Source organism: Gossypium arboreum, chromosome 13 (assembly GCF_025698485.1).
Source record: "Gossypium arboreum isolate Shixiya-1 chromosome 13, ASM2569848v2, whole genome shotgun sequence".
NCBI lineage: Eukaryota > Viridiplantae > Streptophyta > Magnoliopsida > Malvales > Malvaceae > Gossypium > Gossypium arboreum.
In genome coordinates this window covers 122,335,791-122,351,895 of record NC_069082.1, presented here as the reverse complement: position 1 = coordinate 122,351,895, position 16,105 = coordinate 122,335,791, and the positions used below count along the sequence as shown (strand labels likewise).

The 16,105-nt window shown below is 39.7% G+C and overlaps 2 non-coding genes across 2 annotated transcripts; both read right to left on the bottom strand.

Annotated features, from left to right (window-relative positions):
* Nucleotides 1–1,224: 1,224 nt before the first annotated feature.
* On the bottom strand, nucleotides 1,225–1,330 carry LOC128287655 (small nucleolar RNA R71). The gene has a single exon (XR_008278355.1). It is a non-coding gene; the product is annotated as a small nucleolar RNA R71 (small nucleolar RNA).
* A 9,794-nt stretch (nucleotides 1,331–11,124) lies between these two features.
* On the bottom strand, nucleotides 11,125–11,231 carry LOC128287522 (small nucleolar RNA R71). Its single transcript, XR_008278221.1, has one exon. It is a non-coding gene; the product is annotated as a small nucleolar RNA R71 (small nucleolar RNA).
* Nucleotides 11,232–16,105: the final 4,874 nt, after the last annotated feature.

Genomic DNA, 16,105 nt, shown 5'->3' with positions numbered 1-16,105 from the left:
AGAGATAGGACGACATAAACCTGCCGAATTAGAGTCAAATCTAATAAGGGAATCCATAGATCGAGTTAATGCAACAATAGGGGTTTTAATTAGAAAGAGATATTGATTAATCAACCTAGAGTCAGTTGTTTTTAGTCTCGAGAGAGATAATAACATAAACTAGGGATTTCTACGGATTAAGTCAAGTGAATAAATCGTCTAATTCAGAAGTAATAAGTGAAGTATAGGTGGATTCTCCATTGGGTATTGTCTTTTCCATCGGTTTTCTAAAAAGTATTTTCCAACTTTAATCTCTGTCGTAATCTTAGTTAATTAGATAATTAGTTTTAGTTTAAAAATATTCTTTAATTCTTAGGCTAGGTAATAAAAAGATAGTAATTACTAGTACTTTTACTGCTTGTGGATACGATATTCCCAGTCTCACCATAACTATACTATTATTCGATAGGTGTGTTTGCCTTAGTCGAATTTTTTAGTTAGTTTCATGACCATCAAGTTTTTAGCATCGTTGTCGGGGACTAAAATATTAGGAACGCTTAATTTTTATTACTTTAGCCAGTTTTTATTTTTATTTCAATTTAATTTTGTTTTTTTAATTACTAAATTTTCTTTTATTTACTTCTGGCAGGCTTTTATAGTTTATGACTAGAAGAAACCCGTCAGGACCTTTGCTTTTTGATAGTGAAATCGAGAGCACAGCTCGCAAAAACCGAAGAGAAATAAGGCGAAGCCTACAATACATAGAGGAAGAGTGAGAGGGCGATATTCATACTAATACCGAGGAGATGGCTGAAAATCAAAATAATCCGTTACCTCCTATGGTTGCTGCAAATCCAGTAGATCAGAATCCAGCGCTTCGTACTATGTATGATAATGCTAAACCTACTATAACAGGAACTGAATCGAGTATAGTCAGACCTGCTGTTGCTGCAAGTAATTTTGAACTGAAACCTAACACAATTCAAATGATATAACGGTTTGTTCAGTTTGATGGTTTGCAGGACGAGGATCCAAGCACTCATTTAGCAAATTTTCTAGAATTCTGCGACACTTTGAAGATTAATGGTGTTTTTGACGATGCCATTCACCTTTGGTTATTTCCTTTTTCAGTGAGGAATAAGGCTAAACAGTGGTTGAACTCGTTACCGTGGGGGTCAATCACCACTTGGGAACAAATGACCAAAAAAATTTTACTTAAATATTTCTCGCCGGCTAAAACGGCTTAACTGAGGAATGATATCTCTTTTTTTGTGCAGATGGATTTAGAAACTCTTTATGACGCATGGGAGAGATACAAAGACTTATTGAGAAGGTGCCCTCACCATGGGTTGCCTCTTTGGCTACAAGTTCAAACTTTCCATAATAGTTTGAATCCCTCGACTAGACAAATGATTGACGCAGCTGCTAGTGTAACTATCAATAATAAGACACCTGAAGAGGTTTATGAGTTCATAGAAGAGATGTCACTGAATGATTATCGGTGGCAAGTCATGAGGACAAAACCGACAAAAGTAGCCGGCGTTTTTAACGTTGATTCAGTTACTATGCTTTCCTATCAGGTAGAACTTTTAAATAGAAAAATTGATGGTTTACTTGGTTCTGCATAGGTTTATCCAGTAATGCAGTGCGATGCAAGGTTGTGAGGCGTACTTGGCCTTTGTAAGTCAAACGAGACTTGAGGAGATAACGGTGGAGTCGGTTAAGACTATTAAGGAATTTCAGGATGTATTCCCAGATGAACTTCCTGGATTACCCTCGAACAGAGAAGTCGAGTTTGGAATCGACTTACTACCTGGAACAGCTCCTGTCCATTGTGCCTTATCGGATGGCACCAAAGGAGTTGGTAGAATTGAAAGCTCGATTCAAGAGTCATTGGATAGAGGGTTTATAAGACCAAGTGTTTCTCCGTGGGGTGCACCGGTCTTTGTTCAGAAAGAAGAAAGATGGGACTATGCGAATGTGTATTGACTATCGGCGGTTGAATAAGTGACTATCAAGAACAAGTATCCGTTCTGAGAATCGATGATCCGTTCGACCAATTAAAAGGAGCCTCGGTGTTTTCTAAGATCGACCTTCGGTGGATATCATCAATTAAGAGTCAAAGAGGGGATATTTATAAGGCGGCGTCAGGACTCGATATGGTCATTACGAGTTTCGGTAATGCCATTTTGGTTGACTAATGCACCGGCATTCATGGATTTGATGAATCGGGTATTCCACCATACTTGGATCGGTTTGTAGTCGTTTTATTGATGATATCTTGGTGTATTCGGAACGGAAGAGAAGCATGATGAGCATCTTCGTGTAATCTTGCAAGTGTTAAGGAGAAGCAACTTTATGCAAAGTTTAGTAAGTGCGAGTTTTGGTGAAGGAAGTTACCTTCTTGGGGCATGTTGTGTCTGCTGAAGGGATCAAGGTGGACCCTCGAAAGATTGAAGCAATTTTGAAATGGAAGCCACCAAGTCGATATGAGATTCAAGTTTTACGGGGTTGGCGGGTTATTATCGGAGATTCGTGGAAGGATTTTACGTGTTGGCAAGACCAGATAATCTAAACTTATAAGGAAAGGAGCACCTTTTGTTTGGACAAATAAGCAGCAAGAGGCTTTTGAGAAGTTGAAGAAGGTTTTGACGAAAGCGCCAGTTTGATTCACCAGTGCGGTGAGGATTTCACTGTGTCACGATCGTCACATGTAGGTTTGGGCTGCGTGTTGATGCAAGAGGGTAAAGTGGTCGCTTATGCTTCACGACAGCTTAAGCCACATAAGGTGAACTACCCTACGCATGACTTGGAATTGGCAGCGTGTAATCTTTGCACTTAAGATATGGAGGCATTACCTGTATGGAGAGAAATGCATCATCTATACGGATCACAAGAGTCTTAAGTACTTGCTGACTCAAAAGGAGCTGAATCTTAGGCAGCGAAGGTGGATAGAGTTGTTAAAGGACTATGACTGTTCGATTGAGTACCACCTGTAAGGCGAATGTCGTGGTGATGCGCTAAGTCGAAGGGTGTGGCGAAATTAAAGCGATGGTTGCTCGTCTAAGTTTGTATGACGACGGGAGTTTGTTGGCGAGTTACTGTGTGAGACCGACTTGGGTAGAACAGATTAAGAAGCAACAATTGGAGGACGAGTCGTTGGTCGCTTTCGGTTTGACAAGTTGAGAAGGGGAGAATCGACTTTGGGTTAAATAGTGAGGAGTCCTTTGTTTTCGAGGGAGAATTTGTATGCCGAAGAACTCCGATTTGAGATTGATGATTTTGAAAGAGGCACATAATGGACCTTGTGCTATGCATCCAGGAGGGAGTAAGTTGTATCGAGACTTGCGAGAGCAATATTGGTGGCCTGGGCTTAAGCGAGAAGTGACCGAATTTGTTGGGAGATGCTTGACATGTCAACAAGTGAAGGCCGAGCATCAACTACCTTCGGGATTGTTACAGCCGGTAAAAATACCACTTTGGAAGTGGGAAAGGGTAACTATGGACTTTGTAAGTGGGTTGCCGTTGGCACCGTCTAAGAAGGATTCGGTTTGGGTGATTGTGGATAGACTCACGAAATCTGCTCATTTCATACTTGTCCGAACCGATTACTCACTTCAGAAGTTGGCCAGATTGTATGTGGCTGAAATAGTACGGTTGCATGGTGTGCCAGTATCGATAATTTCAGACCGAGACCCAAGGTTTACATCTCAGTTTTGGCAGAAGTTGCATGAGGCATTGGGAACGCGATTGGATTTCAGTACGGCTTTTCACCCTCAGTCGGATGGGCAGTCAGAGAGGGTTATTCAGATTTTAGAAGATATGTTGAGAGGTTGTGCTATTGAGTTTAGAGGCAGCTGGGAGGACCATTTGCCCTTAGCGGAGTTCGCGTATAACAACAGCTATCAAGCAAGTATTCAGATGGCTCCATATGAGGCACTATATGGGGGAAGGTGTCGCTCGCCTACTTGTTGGGCAGAATTGGGGGAAAGGTAAATACTTGGACCAGAGTTGGTAGTAGATACTGAAGACAAGATTAAGGTGATCAGGAAGTGGCTAAAAGAGGCGGCGGATCGACAAAAGTCTTATGCCGATCTGAAGCGTAAGGATATTGAATATGCGGTTGGGGATATGGTCTTTTTGAAAGTTTCGCCTTGGAAGAAGATCTTGAGATTTGGTAAGAAGGGTAAGTTGAGCCCACGGTTTATTGGACCTTATCGAATCATTAAGCGGATAGGGCGGTGGCTTATCGACTAGAGTTACCTCGAATCTGGATCGCATTCACGATGTCTTCCATGTGTCCATGCTAAGGCGATATCGTTCGACCCAACCCATATCGTGCGATTGCGAAATTGAGGTGCAAAGTGGATTTGACCTTTGAAGAGGAACTGTGCAAATACTTGATCGTGATGTCAAGGTGTTGAGAAAGAGGTCGATCCGTTGGTGAAGGTACTTTGGAGGAACCATGGCAAGGAAGAAGCTACCGGGAGACCAAGAGGCAATGCGTCAACAGTACCCTCAACTGTTTGGACTAGGTAAATTTCGAGGCCGAAATTTCTTTAAGGAGGGTAGAGTTGTAACATCCTGATTTTTGAGTTTTTCGCGATTCGTGATATTTTAAGTAAATTTCTAAAATTTGGTATGTGATGATGGAATTCATAAATTGGGTATGTAAATGGGCTTATGGAAGGCCCATGAGTTGGCCAAAACCCTAGAGAATTTTTAAATTTTGGACTTAGGAGTTAGGGGTTACGGCTAGGTGCCCTTATATTAAGTTGTGGGTAAAGTGTATCACAAAAAGAGCTTTGGTGAAGTGGCAAGGGTGACGCCACTAAGCTCCTAAAAAGGTGGCGTGTGGAGCATAGAGGAGGACCTGGGTTCGAATCCCTGTGTTGGCAAATAAGAGTATTTATTTTTGTGTGCAGGAAGGGTAAGTGTTGGAACTTAAGTGGATTCTGTAAGAGGAGAGTTGGATCAAGTCAAATGCATAAATTAAGGAGGGATAAGGGGAGAGATTTTAGGGATGTGATATGGAGATAGAGTTGGCCGAATAAGGGAGTTTGGAGAGGGGATTTTCGGCAAAGGGGCATTAGGTTAGTAATTTCGGCATTAGGGTCTTAGTTGTGCCGATTTCTTCTTTGGTGTGTAGCCTTTTTTCTCTCTTTTCTTTTCCAGCCGAATCTACCTCCCTCCTATTTATTTTCTTCCTTTTGTTCTTTCAAATCAGCCCACTATTTCCCTCCATTCACCATTGTTTCTTCCCTTATCTCTATTTTTGCCGAAGTGCTTAAAAAGCCAAATCGATGAAGATAGGGGGTACCGATTCTTTGTGACCAGCAACATTTTTATTCCTTTTCAATAGTTGGCGTTCGGTTCCTTTACCTTTTAGGCATCCGGATTCAAGAGGAGAAAGAATGTGGTAAGTGTTCAAACTCTAAACAATTCCTAGTGTAGCTTTGGCCAAAAGCCGAAACTCCGAGTTTAGGGAGATGGCCGAATATGGGCATAGACTCTATGGGGTCTTCTTTTAATATTTTTGGTTTATTTATTGAAGGAGCAGCAAGGTGTAGTGTCGATTTGGAGTAGCTTGGATCGCCGGAGTAGCTAGGCCTAGTCATCAATCGCGACAAAGGTAAGGTGCCTAAGGCCATTATGGATGGTGGCCGAAGGTGTAAGTGTTAATATTGGATAGTTCTTGATTTGGTTCAATTATTGCAAGCTGATCTATTTAACAATTGATTATAGGAGAAATCGTGTAGGAGATCTCTTCGAGGAATATCACAAATCAGGTATGTAACGAACCCTTTCATAGCTTAAAGCGATAAAATGCCGAAAAGCCGAAATGCCGAAATTCTGGCATTTCGATGACTTGTGAGCAAGCGAACGCTCACTAGTTAGTTAGAATCGATGGGACGGTGATCGAGAACGATGGAAACGGTAAGAATGTGATTTTTGGCGTTCTTGGTAAGTTGGGCCTCGAGGGGCCGAAGTGGGGCCCATTGGGCTTTCGGGCCCATTTAGGTAAAAATTGGTAGAAAACGGGAATCTGTTAAATGGCATGATAAGACTGTTAAAACCGTTATGGAATATAGGCTAAATGGGCCTAGATGACGGAATTGGCTAAGTAGGGCCCATTAGGGGTTTTTGGCCCAATAACTCGTTTTCGCTAAAAATGGGCCAGAATCACTGTTTGCATCCATGAATTGTTTGTAACCGTTAATGAACATGGAAACCCTAATTTTTGGTAAAATTACAAGATTACCCTTATAACATGAACATGACCGTTTTGCCCCTAGGTAAAAATGACCATTATACCCCTAGGGTTTATATATGAACTTAATGCATGGGATTTTGATAAACATGATATGTATGATATGCACATGACATGTATGATATGCACATGATATGTATGATATGCACATGAGATGTTCATAAATGCATTGGGTTGGGTTTTATATGGATGGAGGAAGTGCAAAAGGGCTTATGCCCTGATTATTAAAGGGCTTATGCCCCTGCTTATGATAAAAGGGCTTATGCCCGATTATGATGAAGGGCTTATGCCCTGATTTTATAAAGGGCTTATGCCCCGATTATAAAAAGGGCTTTTGCCCGATTACTAAAAGAGGCTAGGCTTCGGTTATATGATAAAGCACTATCTTTGCCGAGGAGAGTTTGGCGGGGTGGGTCGAGTTAATCCCACATGGTGTGTTGGTTGGTACGGGTGGAGAGTAGCGGATGGTGGGTTGAGTAGTCTCCCAAATGGGTTGCATTCTTTCATTGAAATTATATGTGATATTGAAATGGGCCTAAGGGCCATACTGTTTCTGATAAAAGGCTTGAGCGATAATATGAAATATGAAACGGCTTCGGCCCAGTGTTATGAAATATGAAATATGAAAAGGGCTATGGCCCAGTGCATGTTTGAGATTGGATTTGGGCTTAGACCCAACAGTTTATTATTGTTTTGGGCTCTGAAAGGGCTTGTTGCACACCGAGTTTCCAAACTCACCCCTTTCCTTAACCTTGCAGTGAGCCTTGATGTGGGGACTTGGGCCGGAGAGGATTGAGTGGCCACGGTGATCATCTTTGGGCTTTTAAATAAGTGTTGGTTTTCATTTAATTTCCTTTAATTATTATTTATTTTTGGGTTGTAATAAGGCCAATTTTAACTTTTCTTTTATTTCTTTTCGGGATTATTTTAATTTTAATAACTTTAAAAATTGGTTAATAATTATTCAAATGGGCTAGACTTAGGACATGTTTTCTAAACGATACTTTTTTTTCAAAAGAGTTCAACACCACGATTAATCGATTTATCAAAGACGTTCACTTAAACAACTTTAAACTCGATATAACAAAGTGTGGCTATGGTTGTGGGCATGTCTAGGATGGGATCCAACCAAAGAGCTTGGTACTTAAGCAGCCTTCATGGCTCACCTCCTCTGCCTCGGATACCTACCTGGTGCCTAGCTTCCATACACTTTGTTAACTCAACAAAATATATGGTTTTAAAACACTAAAAAAACGGAACGTGGGTTTTTCAACTCCAATGTGGCACGTCAGATTTGGCCATAACGTCTGGGCCGGGTTTGGGGTGTTACAAATCATGCCTTTCATTAGCCTTATCTACAAATCTAGCTTTCACTATTCCAAGGATTTCATCCAAAATTCAGGGCAGTTTTGCTTCTCTCCCTTTCTTCTAATATTTTTCTTATATTATCATTATCTATCTTTGTACATTGAGGACAATGTACATCTTAAGTGTGGGGAGGTTATTTATATGTTTATTAGAAAATCCCTAAATTTTTATCTTGTTCTCAAATAATTTCCTCATACTATTATTAAAGTGAATTCTGATTGATTTATAATTTTTATTAATATGTTTTGAATTTAATCATAGGGTGTGTATTGCTTGTTTAAACTTTAAAGGCATTAGAGAATCAAGCATGATAAGTTGACTTTTGAGAATTAAAATTGCTAGGTGATTTCCCTGAATTGATGTATTATCTTGAAGTTTTGAATTTACAGGATTGACATCAAATACCCATAATTTTCATGAGATTTTTAGCCTTTTAGAGCATATATTTTTCTTGCTCACTGATTTCATTGGTTATGAGTGTGTCAACATTGATTTGTTATTCTAGAACTTGCTTCGATTATGTAGGTCAAGACAACACCTTTGATTTGATATATTGAGATGATAAAGGCACTTAGGGTTTAACCCACTTACCTTATAAAAAACCTACCCACATAATTGAACCTTAGTGAACCCCTTTGAGTCTTAACCATTGTTTCTTGATTTCCCCCTTAATGCTAACCCACAACTTAACCCTTTTTGATTCGTTAAGAATTTTTCCCTTTTTATCTAGATTTGATTTGATTAGTTACCTAACTATATTCGTTCATTTCAGTTGCTGAATTATTCTTGACTATGTATTTTACATTATTGTTCTTATTCAAAAAGAAAAGTATATTTATATTCATATTATAAAGAGCTTGGATAAGTTAAAGTTTTTATAGTGAGAAAAAGCTCACTTCATTACTTCCGAATGGTTTTAATGTCGGCAATTGTTTGTAATTCAGTAATTAGCTTTGTTATTCTAAGTTTGGTAATTTATTAAATTAATCTCAATTCTAACCCAATTTTTTAGCCTTTATCCATACCTTTAACCCAAGCCCCATTACAACCTTGTTAAAGACCTTTTGATTTGTGTATCATCTCATTTATAGTGGTGGAGATTTGATTTTCATGCAAGCCTATGGTAATAACTTTTCATGTTTGGCTATTGAGTACTTAATTATTGAACCTTAAACACTTTGAGTGATTTGAGTGAATCTTTAGTGAGGATGTCAACCCTTGTCGATTTGGAATTAAAGGTAATTACTTAGATAAAGGGGGATACCTACGATTTTATGATTAAAATGCTCAACTTGAATTGTGTGAAACTTTAATGTTCTTTTAGTTAAACTCTCAATATATGATTACTTGTGGTTTACTTTGAAACATTATTGATGAGAATTATAAGTTGAGAAGAATTTATCTTGATTGTGAGTTGAGGATTTTGCTTGAGGACAAGCAAATGCTTAAGTGTGGGGGTATTTGATAAATCGTAATTTATACATATTTTTATCCCATGCTTAGCATATTTTTGGATGAATTATCCTTAGATTTGGTGAATTCAATGCTCCTAATCTTTTAATTTCAGGTTTTATACTTAGTTGAGCATAGGAGAGTAAAAAGAGGGAGAAACGGGCCAAAAATGAAGAAAATGGGTGAACATGGGAAATCAACACGACCTGGACTTCCTCACACGGCTAGTTCACACGCCTGTGTCCATTCAACAGACTCAAACACGGTTTGAAGCAATTTCACACGGGCGTGTTCCTGTCGAGCCCAAGTCTAGTCCTATTCGAAAAAGGCCACTCTTGAGGGTTTAAAAGCATTCTCAAGCCTATATAAACACCCTAGGAGGTACCAAAAAGACACACGCGGAGTAGGAGGCAAGGAATTACTCGATGAAAGCCGATTGATCCATCTCAGCAGTCGGATTCACCTTCAAGACTAAATATCTCCCTTCAATTCCCTTCAAGAGTTCTTGGGTTTTCTTTATGTTTTGTTATCATTATTCTTTTGAGATGTTTTCTTTCATAAATATGAACTAAACCCCCTAAATACCTAAGGGGAATGAAACTTAAAATGGATCTTTTTATTATTATCTGAATTATATGATAAATATTTGACTTGTTCTTAATTATGAGTTCTTAATTCTTTCTTTAATATTCCAGGATATTGATTCAAGTATTGATGTGCTTATTCAGAGGAGCAAAAGTCCCTGTTTAAGAGTAGATCTAACATAATTAAGCGGAGTTGATTGCACGCTTGGAGATAGTGTGACATAATTTTGCTGGATTATGGTGAAACCTAATAAGGGAATCCATAGAGCGAGTTAATGCAACAGTAGGGGTTTTAATTAGAAAGAGATTTCAATTAATCAACCTAGGGTTAGATGTTATTAGTTTCGAGAGAGATAATAATATAACTTAGGGATTTCTACGGATCAAGTCAAGTGAATAAATCGTCTGATTCAGAGTCAATAACAAGTGAAGTCTAGGTGGATTTTTCCCTTAGGTATTGTCCAAATCATTCAGTTTTCCCAAAAGTTATTTCCCCAATTTACTTTCTGTGCATTCTTAGTTTAGTAATTAGTTTAGATAAAACAAACCCCTTTATTTTTAGGCTAGATAATAAAAAGAAAGTTAATACTAGTACTTTTAGTTCCTTTGGGTTCGACATCCCGGTCTTGCCATAAGCTATACTACTGTTCGATAATGTGGGCTTGCCTTTGTCGTGATAATAGTTAGTTTTCAAGAACGGACATTCATAAATTATAAAACTTATCATGATTCACATCACATAAAGTTTTTGGCACCATTTCCGGGAAGCTAAGATATTAGGAACACTTAATTTTTATTACTTTATCCATTTATTTTATTGCAATTTAAATTTTATTTTGAATTTTGTTACTAAATTTTCTTTTTCCTTCTGACAGGTTTTTATAGTTTATGACTAGAAGAAACCTGTCAGGACCATTACTTTTTGATAGTGAAATTGAACACACAGCTCGTAAAAATCGAAGAGAAATAAGGCGAAGCTTAAGATACATAGAAAAAGGGCAAGAGGACGATATTCACACCACAGCCGAGGAGATGGCTGAAAATCAGGAAAACTCGCTACCTTCTGCGATAGCTGCTGATCCAGTAAATCAGAACCCTGTTCCACGCACTATGTATGATTATACTAAACCTACTTTAACAAGAACTGAGTCAAGTATAGTTAGGCATGCTGTTGCTACAAATAATTTTGAACTGAAACCTAACACAATTCAAATGATCCAACAGTTTGTTCAGTTTGATGGTTTGTAGGACGAGGACCCAAATGCTCATTTGGTGAATTTCATAGAGTTTTGCGACACTTTTAAGATCAATGGCATTTCTAATAATGCCATTCGCCTTCGGTTGTTTCCCTTTTGGTTGAGGAACAAAGCTAAACAATGGTTAAACTCGTTACCACGAGGGTCAATCACTACTTGGGAACAAATGACCGAAAAATTTTTACTTAAATATTTTTCACCGGCTAAAATGGCTAAGTTGAGGAATGATATCTCTTCTTTTGTGTAGATGGATCTAGAAACACTCTATGATGCATGGGAGAGATACAATGATCTATTGTGAAGGTGCCCCCACCATGGGTTACCACTATGATTGTAGGTTCAAACGTTTTACAACAGCATGAACCCCTCAACACAGAAACTTATCGATGCAGTTGCTGGTGGAACTATCAATAACAAAACACCTGAAGTGGCTTACGAATTTATTGAAGAGATGTCACTGAATAACTATCAGTGGCAAGTTATGAGAACAAAGCTGACAAAAGCAGCCGGTGTTTTCAACCTTGACGCGGTTACTATGCTATCTAACTAGGTAGAACTTTTAAATAAAAAGATTGGCGGTTTATATGGTTCTACTCAGGTACATCCAGTGATGAGGTACGATTCCAATGGAGGAGAAGCGCACACAAAATATCAACCTTTCAATCCTAGCACTGAGGAGGAACAAGTTCAATAAATGGGTAATAATAATTCTAGATCTCAAAATAACCCATATAGTAACACATATAATGTAGGTTGGAGGAACCATCCCAACTTCTCATGGGGTGGTCAAGGGAATCAAAGGCCGCAACATCCTCCGGTTTTTCAACAACCACCTTACCAACAAGAAAAGAAGCTGAACCTTGAGGAGATGCTAACAAAGTTTATCTTAGTGTTAGAAACTCGTTTTCAGAACACCGAAACAACACTTAAGAATCAACAAGCATCGATCCAAGGGCCTGACTTGAAACTTAGATAGGACAACTCGCCAAACTAATTTCTAAACGACCACAAGGTAGCTTGCCAAGTAATACAGAATCTAACCCGAGGGACCAACTCAATGGGATTACCACTCAAGGCGAGAAAGGGATAGTTGAACCTGAACCAGAACCAAGGCAAGGAATGGTGGTAAGTAAAGGTAAAGGTGAGGTAGTCCACAGTGAGCAACAACCTGTAAGTAAAGAGTACAAACCACATGTGTCATACCCCAATGCGACAAGGAAAGACCTTACAGATGAACAATTCGGTAAATTCCTTAAACTATTAAAGAAATTGCATATTAACTTACCATTTATCGAAGCTCTTTTGCAGATGCCAAACACAGTTAAATTTTTAAAGAAGCTTTTAGCAAATAAGCGAAAGCTGGATGAGGCGTCGCATGTGGAGATGAATGCAGTTTGCTCAGCCATTCTGCAAAATAAGCTAGCCAACAAATTGAAAGATCCAGAGAGTTTTACGATTCCTTGTTTAATTGGTAGCTTAGACGTTAGTAATGCTTTGGAGGATTTAGGGGCTAGTATTAATGTCATGCCCTATAAAATGTTTAAACAACTAGGTCTTGGGAAACCCAAACAAACTAGGATGAGCATTTAGTTAGCGGATAAAACAATTAGATTTCCTTAGGGCATTATTGCAGATGTACTCGTTAAAATTGACAAATTTATATTCCCAATTGATTTTGTTGTTCTAGACATAGAAGAGGATAGTGACATGCCTTTAATTTTAGGAAGGCCCTTTTTAGTAAATGCTAGAACTATAATTGATGTTGGTACAGGTGAACTTACACTTTGTGTGGGTGATGAAACAATCACTCTTCAAGCTTGAAATTATACTAATACTGATCATGTGGTGTAACCTTCTTTGCAGGAAATACGTTCGAAAAGCATACATGAGCCTTGTTCAAATAACAACAAAGAACTCATCTATGAAGAACGAAGGCTACAAATCGAGGAACTAGATGAATGGCGGACACAGAAACTGAGAGTACACGATAGACCAAAACCACACCATGACGAGCTCAATGTTTCACCAAATAAACTTAAGGTTGGAGACAAAGTACTACTAGATGCAGCAGACCCTCATATTGCCACTTCTGAACCTAATGGAGCAATCCCTCTTATTGTACTTAGCATTTTTCTATACGATATAGTCGAGGTAATTCATCTCAAATTCAACACTTTTAAGGTAAATAGTACTCATCTAAAACCTTATTTTGAGTTTGATAGCAAGAATGAGGAGTGTCAACTCTTCGCACTATCATGACCACGCAACAAAGAGGTAAGTCGAGCTTAGACTATAAATAAGCGCTTCTTGAGAGGCAACACGAGCATTAACAGTGTTAACTTCTTTTAATTTTAGTTTTTAACATCTAATTCACTAACTGAGTCTTTGAACACAGATTGTCCAAATCCACACGGCCAGGCATACGGGGGTGCCTTCGGCCATGCTCATACCACTGGCAGAGACACGACCGTGCGATACAGCTGTGTGAAAACAAAGCAAAAGTTTTCCCTAAATGGGATTCGATACATTGCCACAGTCGTGCAACATGGCCGTGGATGAAACTGTCAAAATAACACGGGTGTGCGCCACGCCCCACGTCCAGAAGCATTGGTTTAAACTGAGAAATTAACACGGGCATGCGAGATTCCCATGCCCACCACCCGTGCTCGAGACTGTGAAATTAACACAGCCGTGTGCATCCATACACGAGTGTGGGAGAAGCGAACGAAGTAGGACAAGGCTGTGCGACACGGCCGTGTGCACCAACATGGCCAAAGGACATGGGCGTGGGCCGAATTTTAGACGCGCCTAAATTTGAAAATCACGAAACACACGGGCTGAAATAAGGGCACAGGGACGTGCCCCACGATTGTGTGCCCTAAAATCTTTATAAACCCCTCACTATTCATCATCCCCTTCCCCAAAAACCCTTACCCTAGCCGCCGAAATCCCCTCTCCCACCATTGACCGGCCACTATTTCCTCTTTCTCCTTCTATTTTTCTCCTCTCTTCCTCTCCTTCATCCCCTCTTCTCACCCTTGCACACCACACAACCTCATTACCCATGCCTGTGGCAGACCACATCGCTCCTCCACCAAGCACTATTGCGTTTGTCCATTCTCTTCTCCCTATTCTCTTGTTATTTATTGATATTTCTTATTTATTTGAATTTTTTTATTATAATCATGCTTATACTCTTTGTTTTTATTTAGAAACTTGCCATTTTAGTTGATGCATTATGATACATTCATCCTTGTGTTTCCATAGATTTCATGCCATATTCCATATTATCATTACCATATACACTAGCTATTTTGTTAGCACTATTCTTGTATTCTTAATGCTAATAATTAATTGCTATATCTATTAGGACTTAGTCATTTTCAATAGATTTTCCCTTTAGTTAGTAACCCCTATGAAGTATTCTTGTTTAGTTTTAACATGCCTGTATACTTTTACATGCTATTCTTAGGGATTATTCTTATAACTTCGTCTTTTCATCGCAGATACCATGACGAACCCAAAAGGCAAGAAGACTGCCGTCCCCACCTCGAAGAAGAGAAAAGGAGCAGCATCATCTTTGAGTCCTACTGCTGATATCAGACACCCATTCTTCCAATTTCCACCGGGACCACAGGAAGAACTTTTTCAGATACTCCGAGCCCAACCCCTAGATGCGGGCCGTTGCATTGATTGGGCCGTCCTGGAGTAGATTCAACTCACCGACGCAGTTCGAGCCTTCCTTACTACTGACCCGAAGGGCTCTTCTTCGAGATCGTCGAACCGACGTACCTCGAGCTCACTCTCGAACTTTGTTCGACCTTCTACCTCCAAGCAGTTATGACAGAGTTCGATGTTCCCGGAACGGTCCAGTTCCGTCTCGACGGTTTAGTCCTCCAGTTGAGCGTACCCCTGAGTTCGGCGCCGCTTTGGGGCTCTATATGGAGGATTTCATGGACGACGATGATTTTGACACCCTCCATTGCCACATCCACTTGTCTCCCTCCAACTGCTGGAGGGTCCTCATTCCTGCTTCGGCCACCTATGACCCTAGTCACTCCAAGGCATTGGCTCTCACCCCATCCCTACGATACCTACACGCCATCTTAGCCCATACCCTGACAGGACGGAGAGAGAGTACCGATGTCGTCAACGCTAACGACGCCTATTTTTTGTGGAGCATGGCGAATGGGCACGTGTTCGACCTCGCCTATTTCATCGCCCTCACCATTCCCCATCAGACGGAGCGGCACAGGAGGGGAGTCATTTCTATTGGCCCTTATGTGACTCACCTGGCGTGGTACTTCAGTCTCCTCAACACGGTGGCGTAAGCATCCTTCCTCACTCTCACCGGTTAGATGTCCCCACAAGGCATCTCGACTATGCTCCATATGAGGATGATCGAGCGACGACGTGGATTTGATCCTCTTCAGTATCGTATCATCCAGTCAACCGAGCAGGAGGACCCAGAGGACATTACTGATGATGTCCCTCCACAGCACGAGGACCTACCATCTCAGCCACCGCCTACTCATCATCCAGTTTATGCGGCTGCTTCACTCTCTGACATCTCTGAGTGCTTCACATGATTCGAGCAGCAATGTTTTCAGCGCTTCGATAACATTGATGCGACATTACATTAGATTTGTCAGCACCTTCATATCTCATCGCCACCCCCACTTCGCGAACCATCTGGCGATGAAGATTTTTAAAGACTTTTTATTTATTATTTCTTTTTTTACTTTTATCTTTATTTATATCTTTAAAGTACTTTTTATTTTACTTCCATTTAATACTATTCCATTTTTAGGTTTTATAATTAATATTAGATAATTTATGTTTTCGGCTATTTTTTTACGAGTAATTATGCTTCTTTATATTTCCTAAAGAGTTAGTGATTTTATCGCAGTTATGAAGAGCTCCAAAGATCACTATTACTTAGGAAATTGCAATTCCACTAGAAAAGGTTCTCCATGACTACCATGTCCTGCTCGACCATGACCATAGCTACTACCAGATATAATATTTTTTTGGCGCAGGACTTATGGACTAACAAACCTCTACCACCACCGGAGTATCCTCCTCCACTCTCATCATTGCCTTCACTGATTATTCTCCATAACTCCAATTCAAGGAATTCATCCACAAATTCAGGAAGTTTCACTTCTCTCCCTCTCTAATATCTATATTGTTCA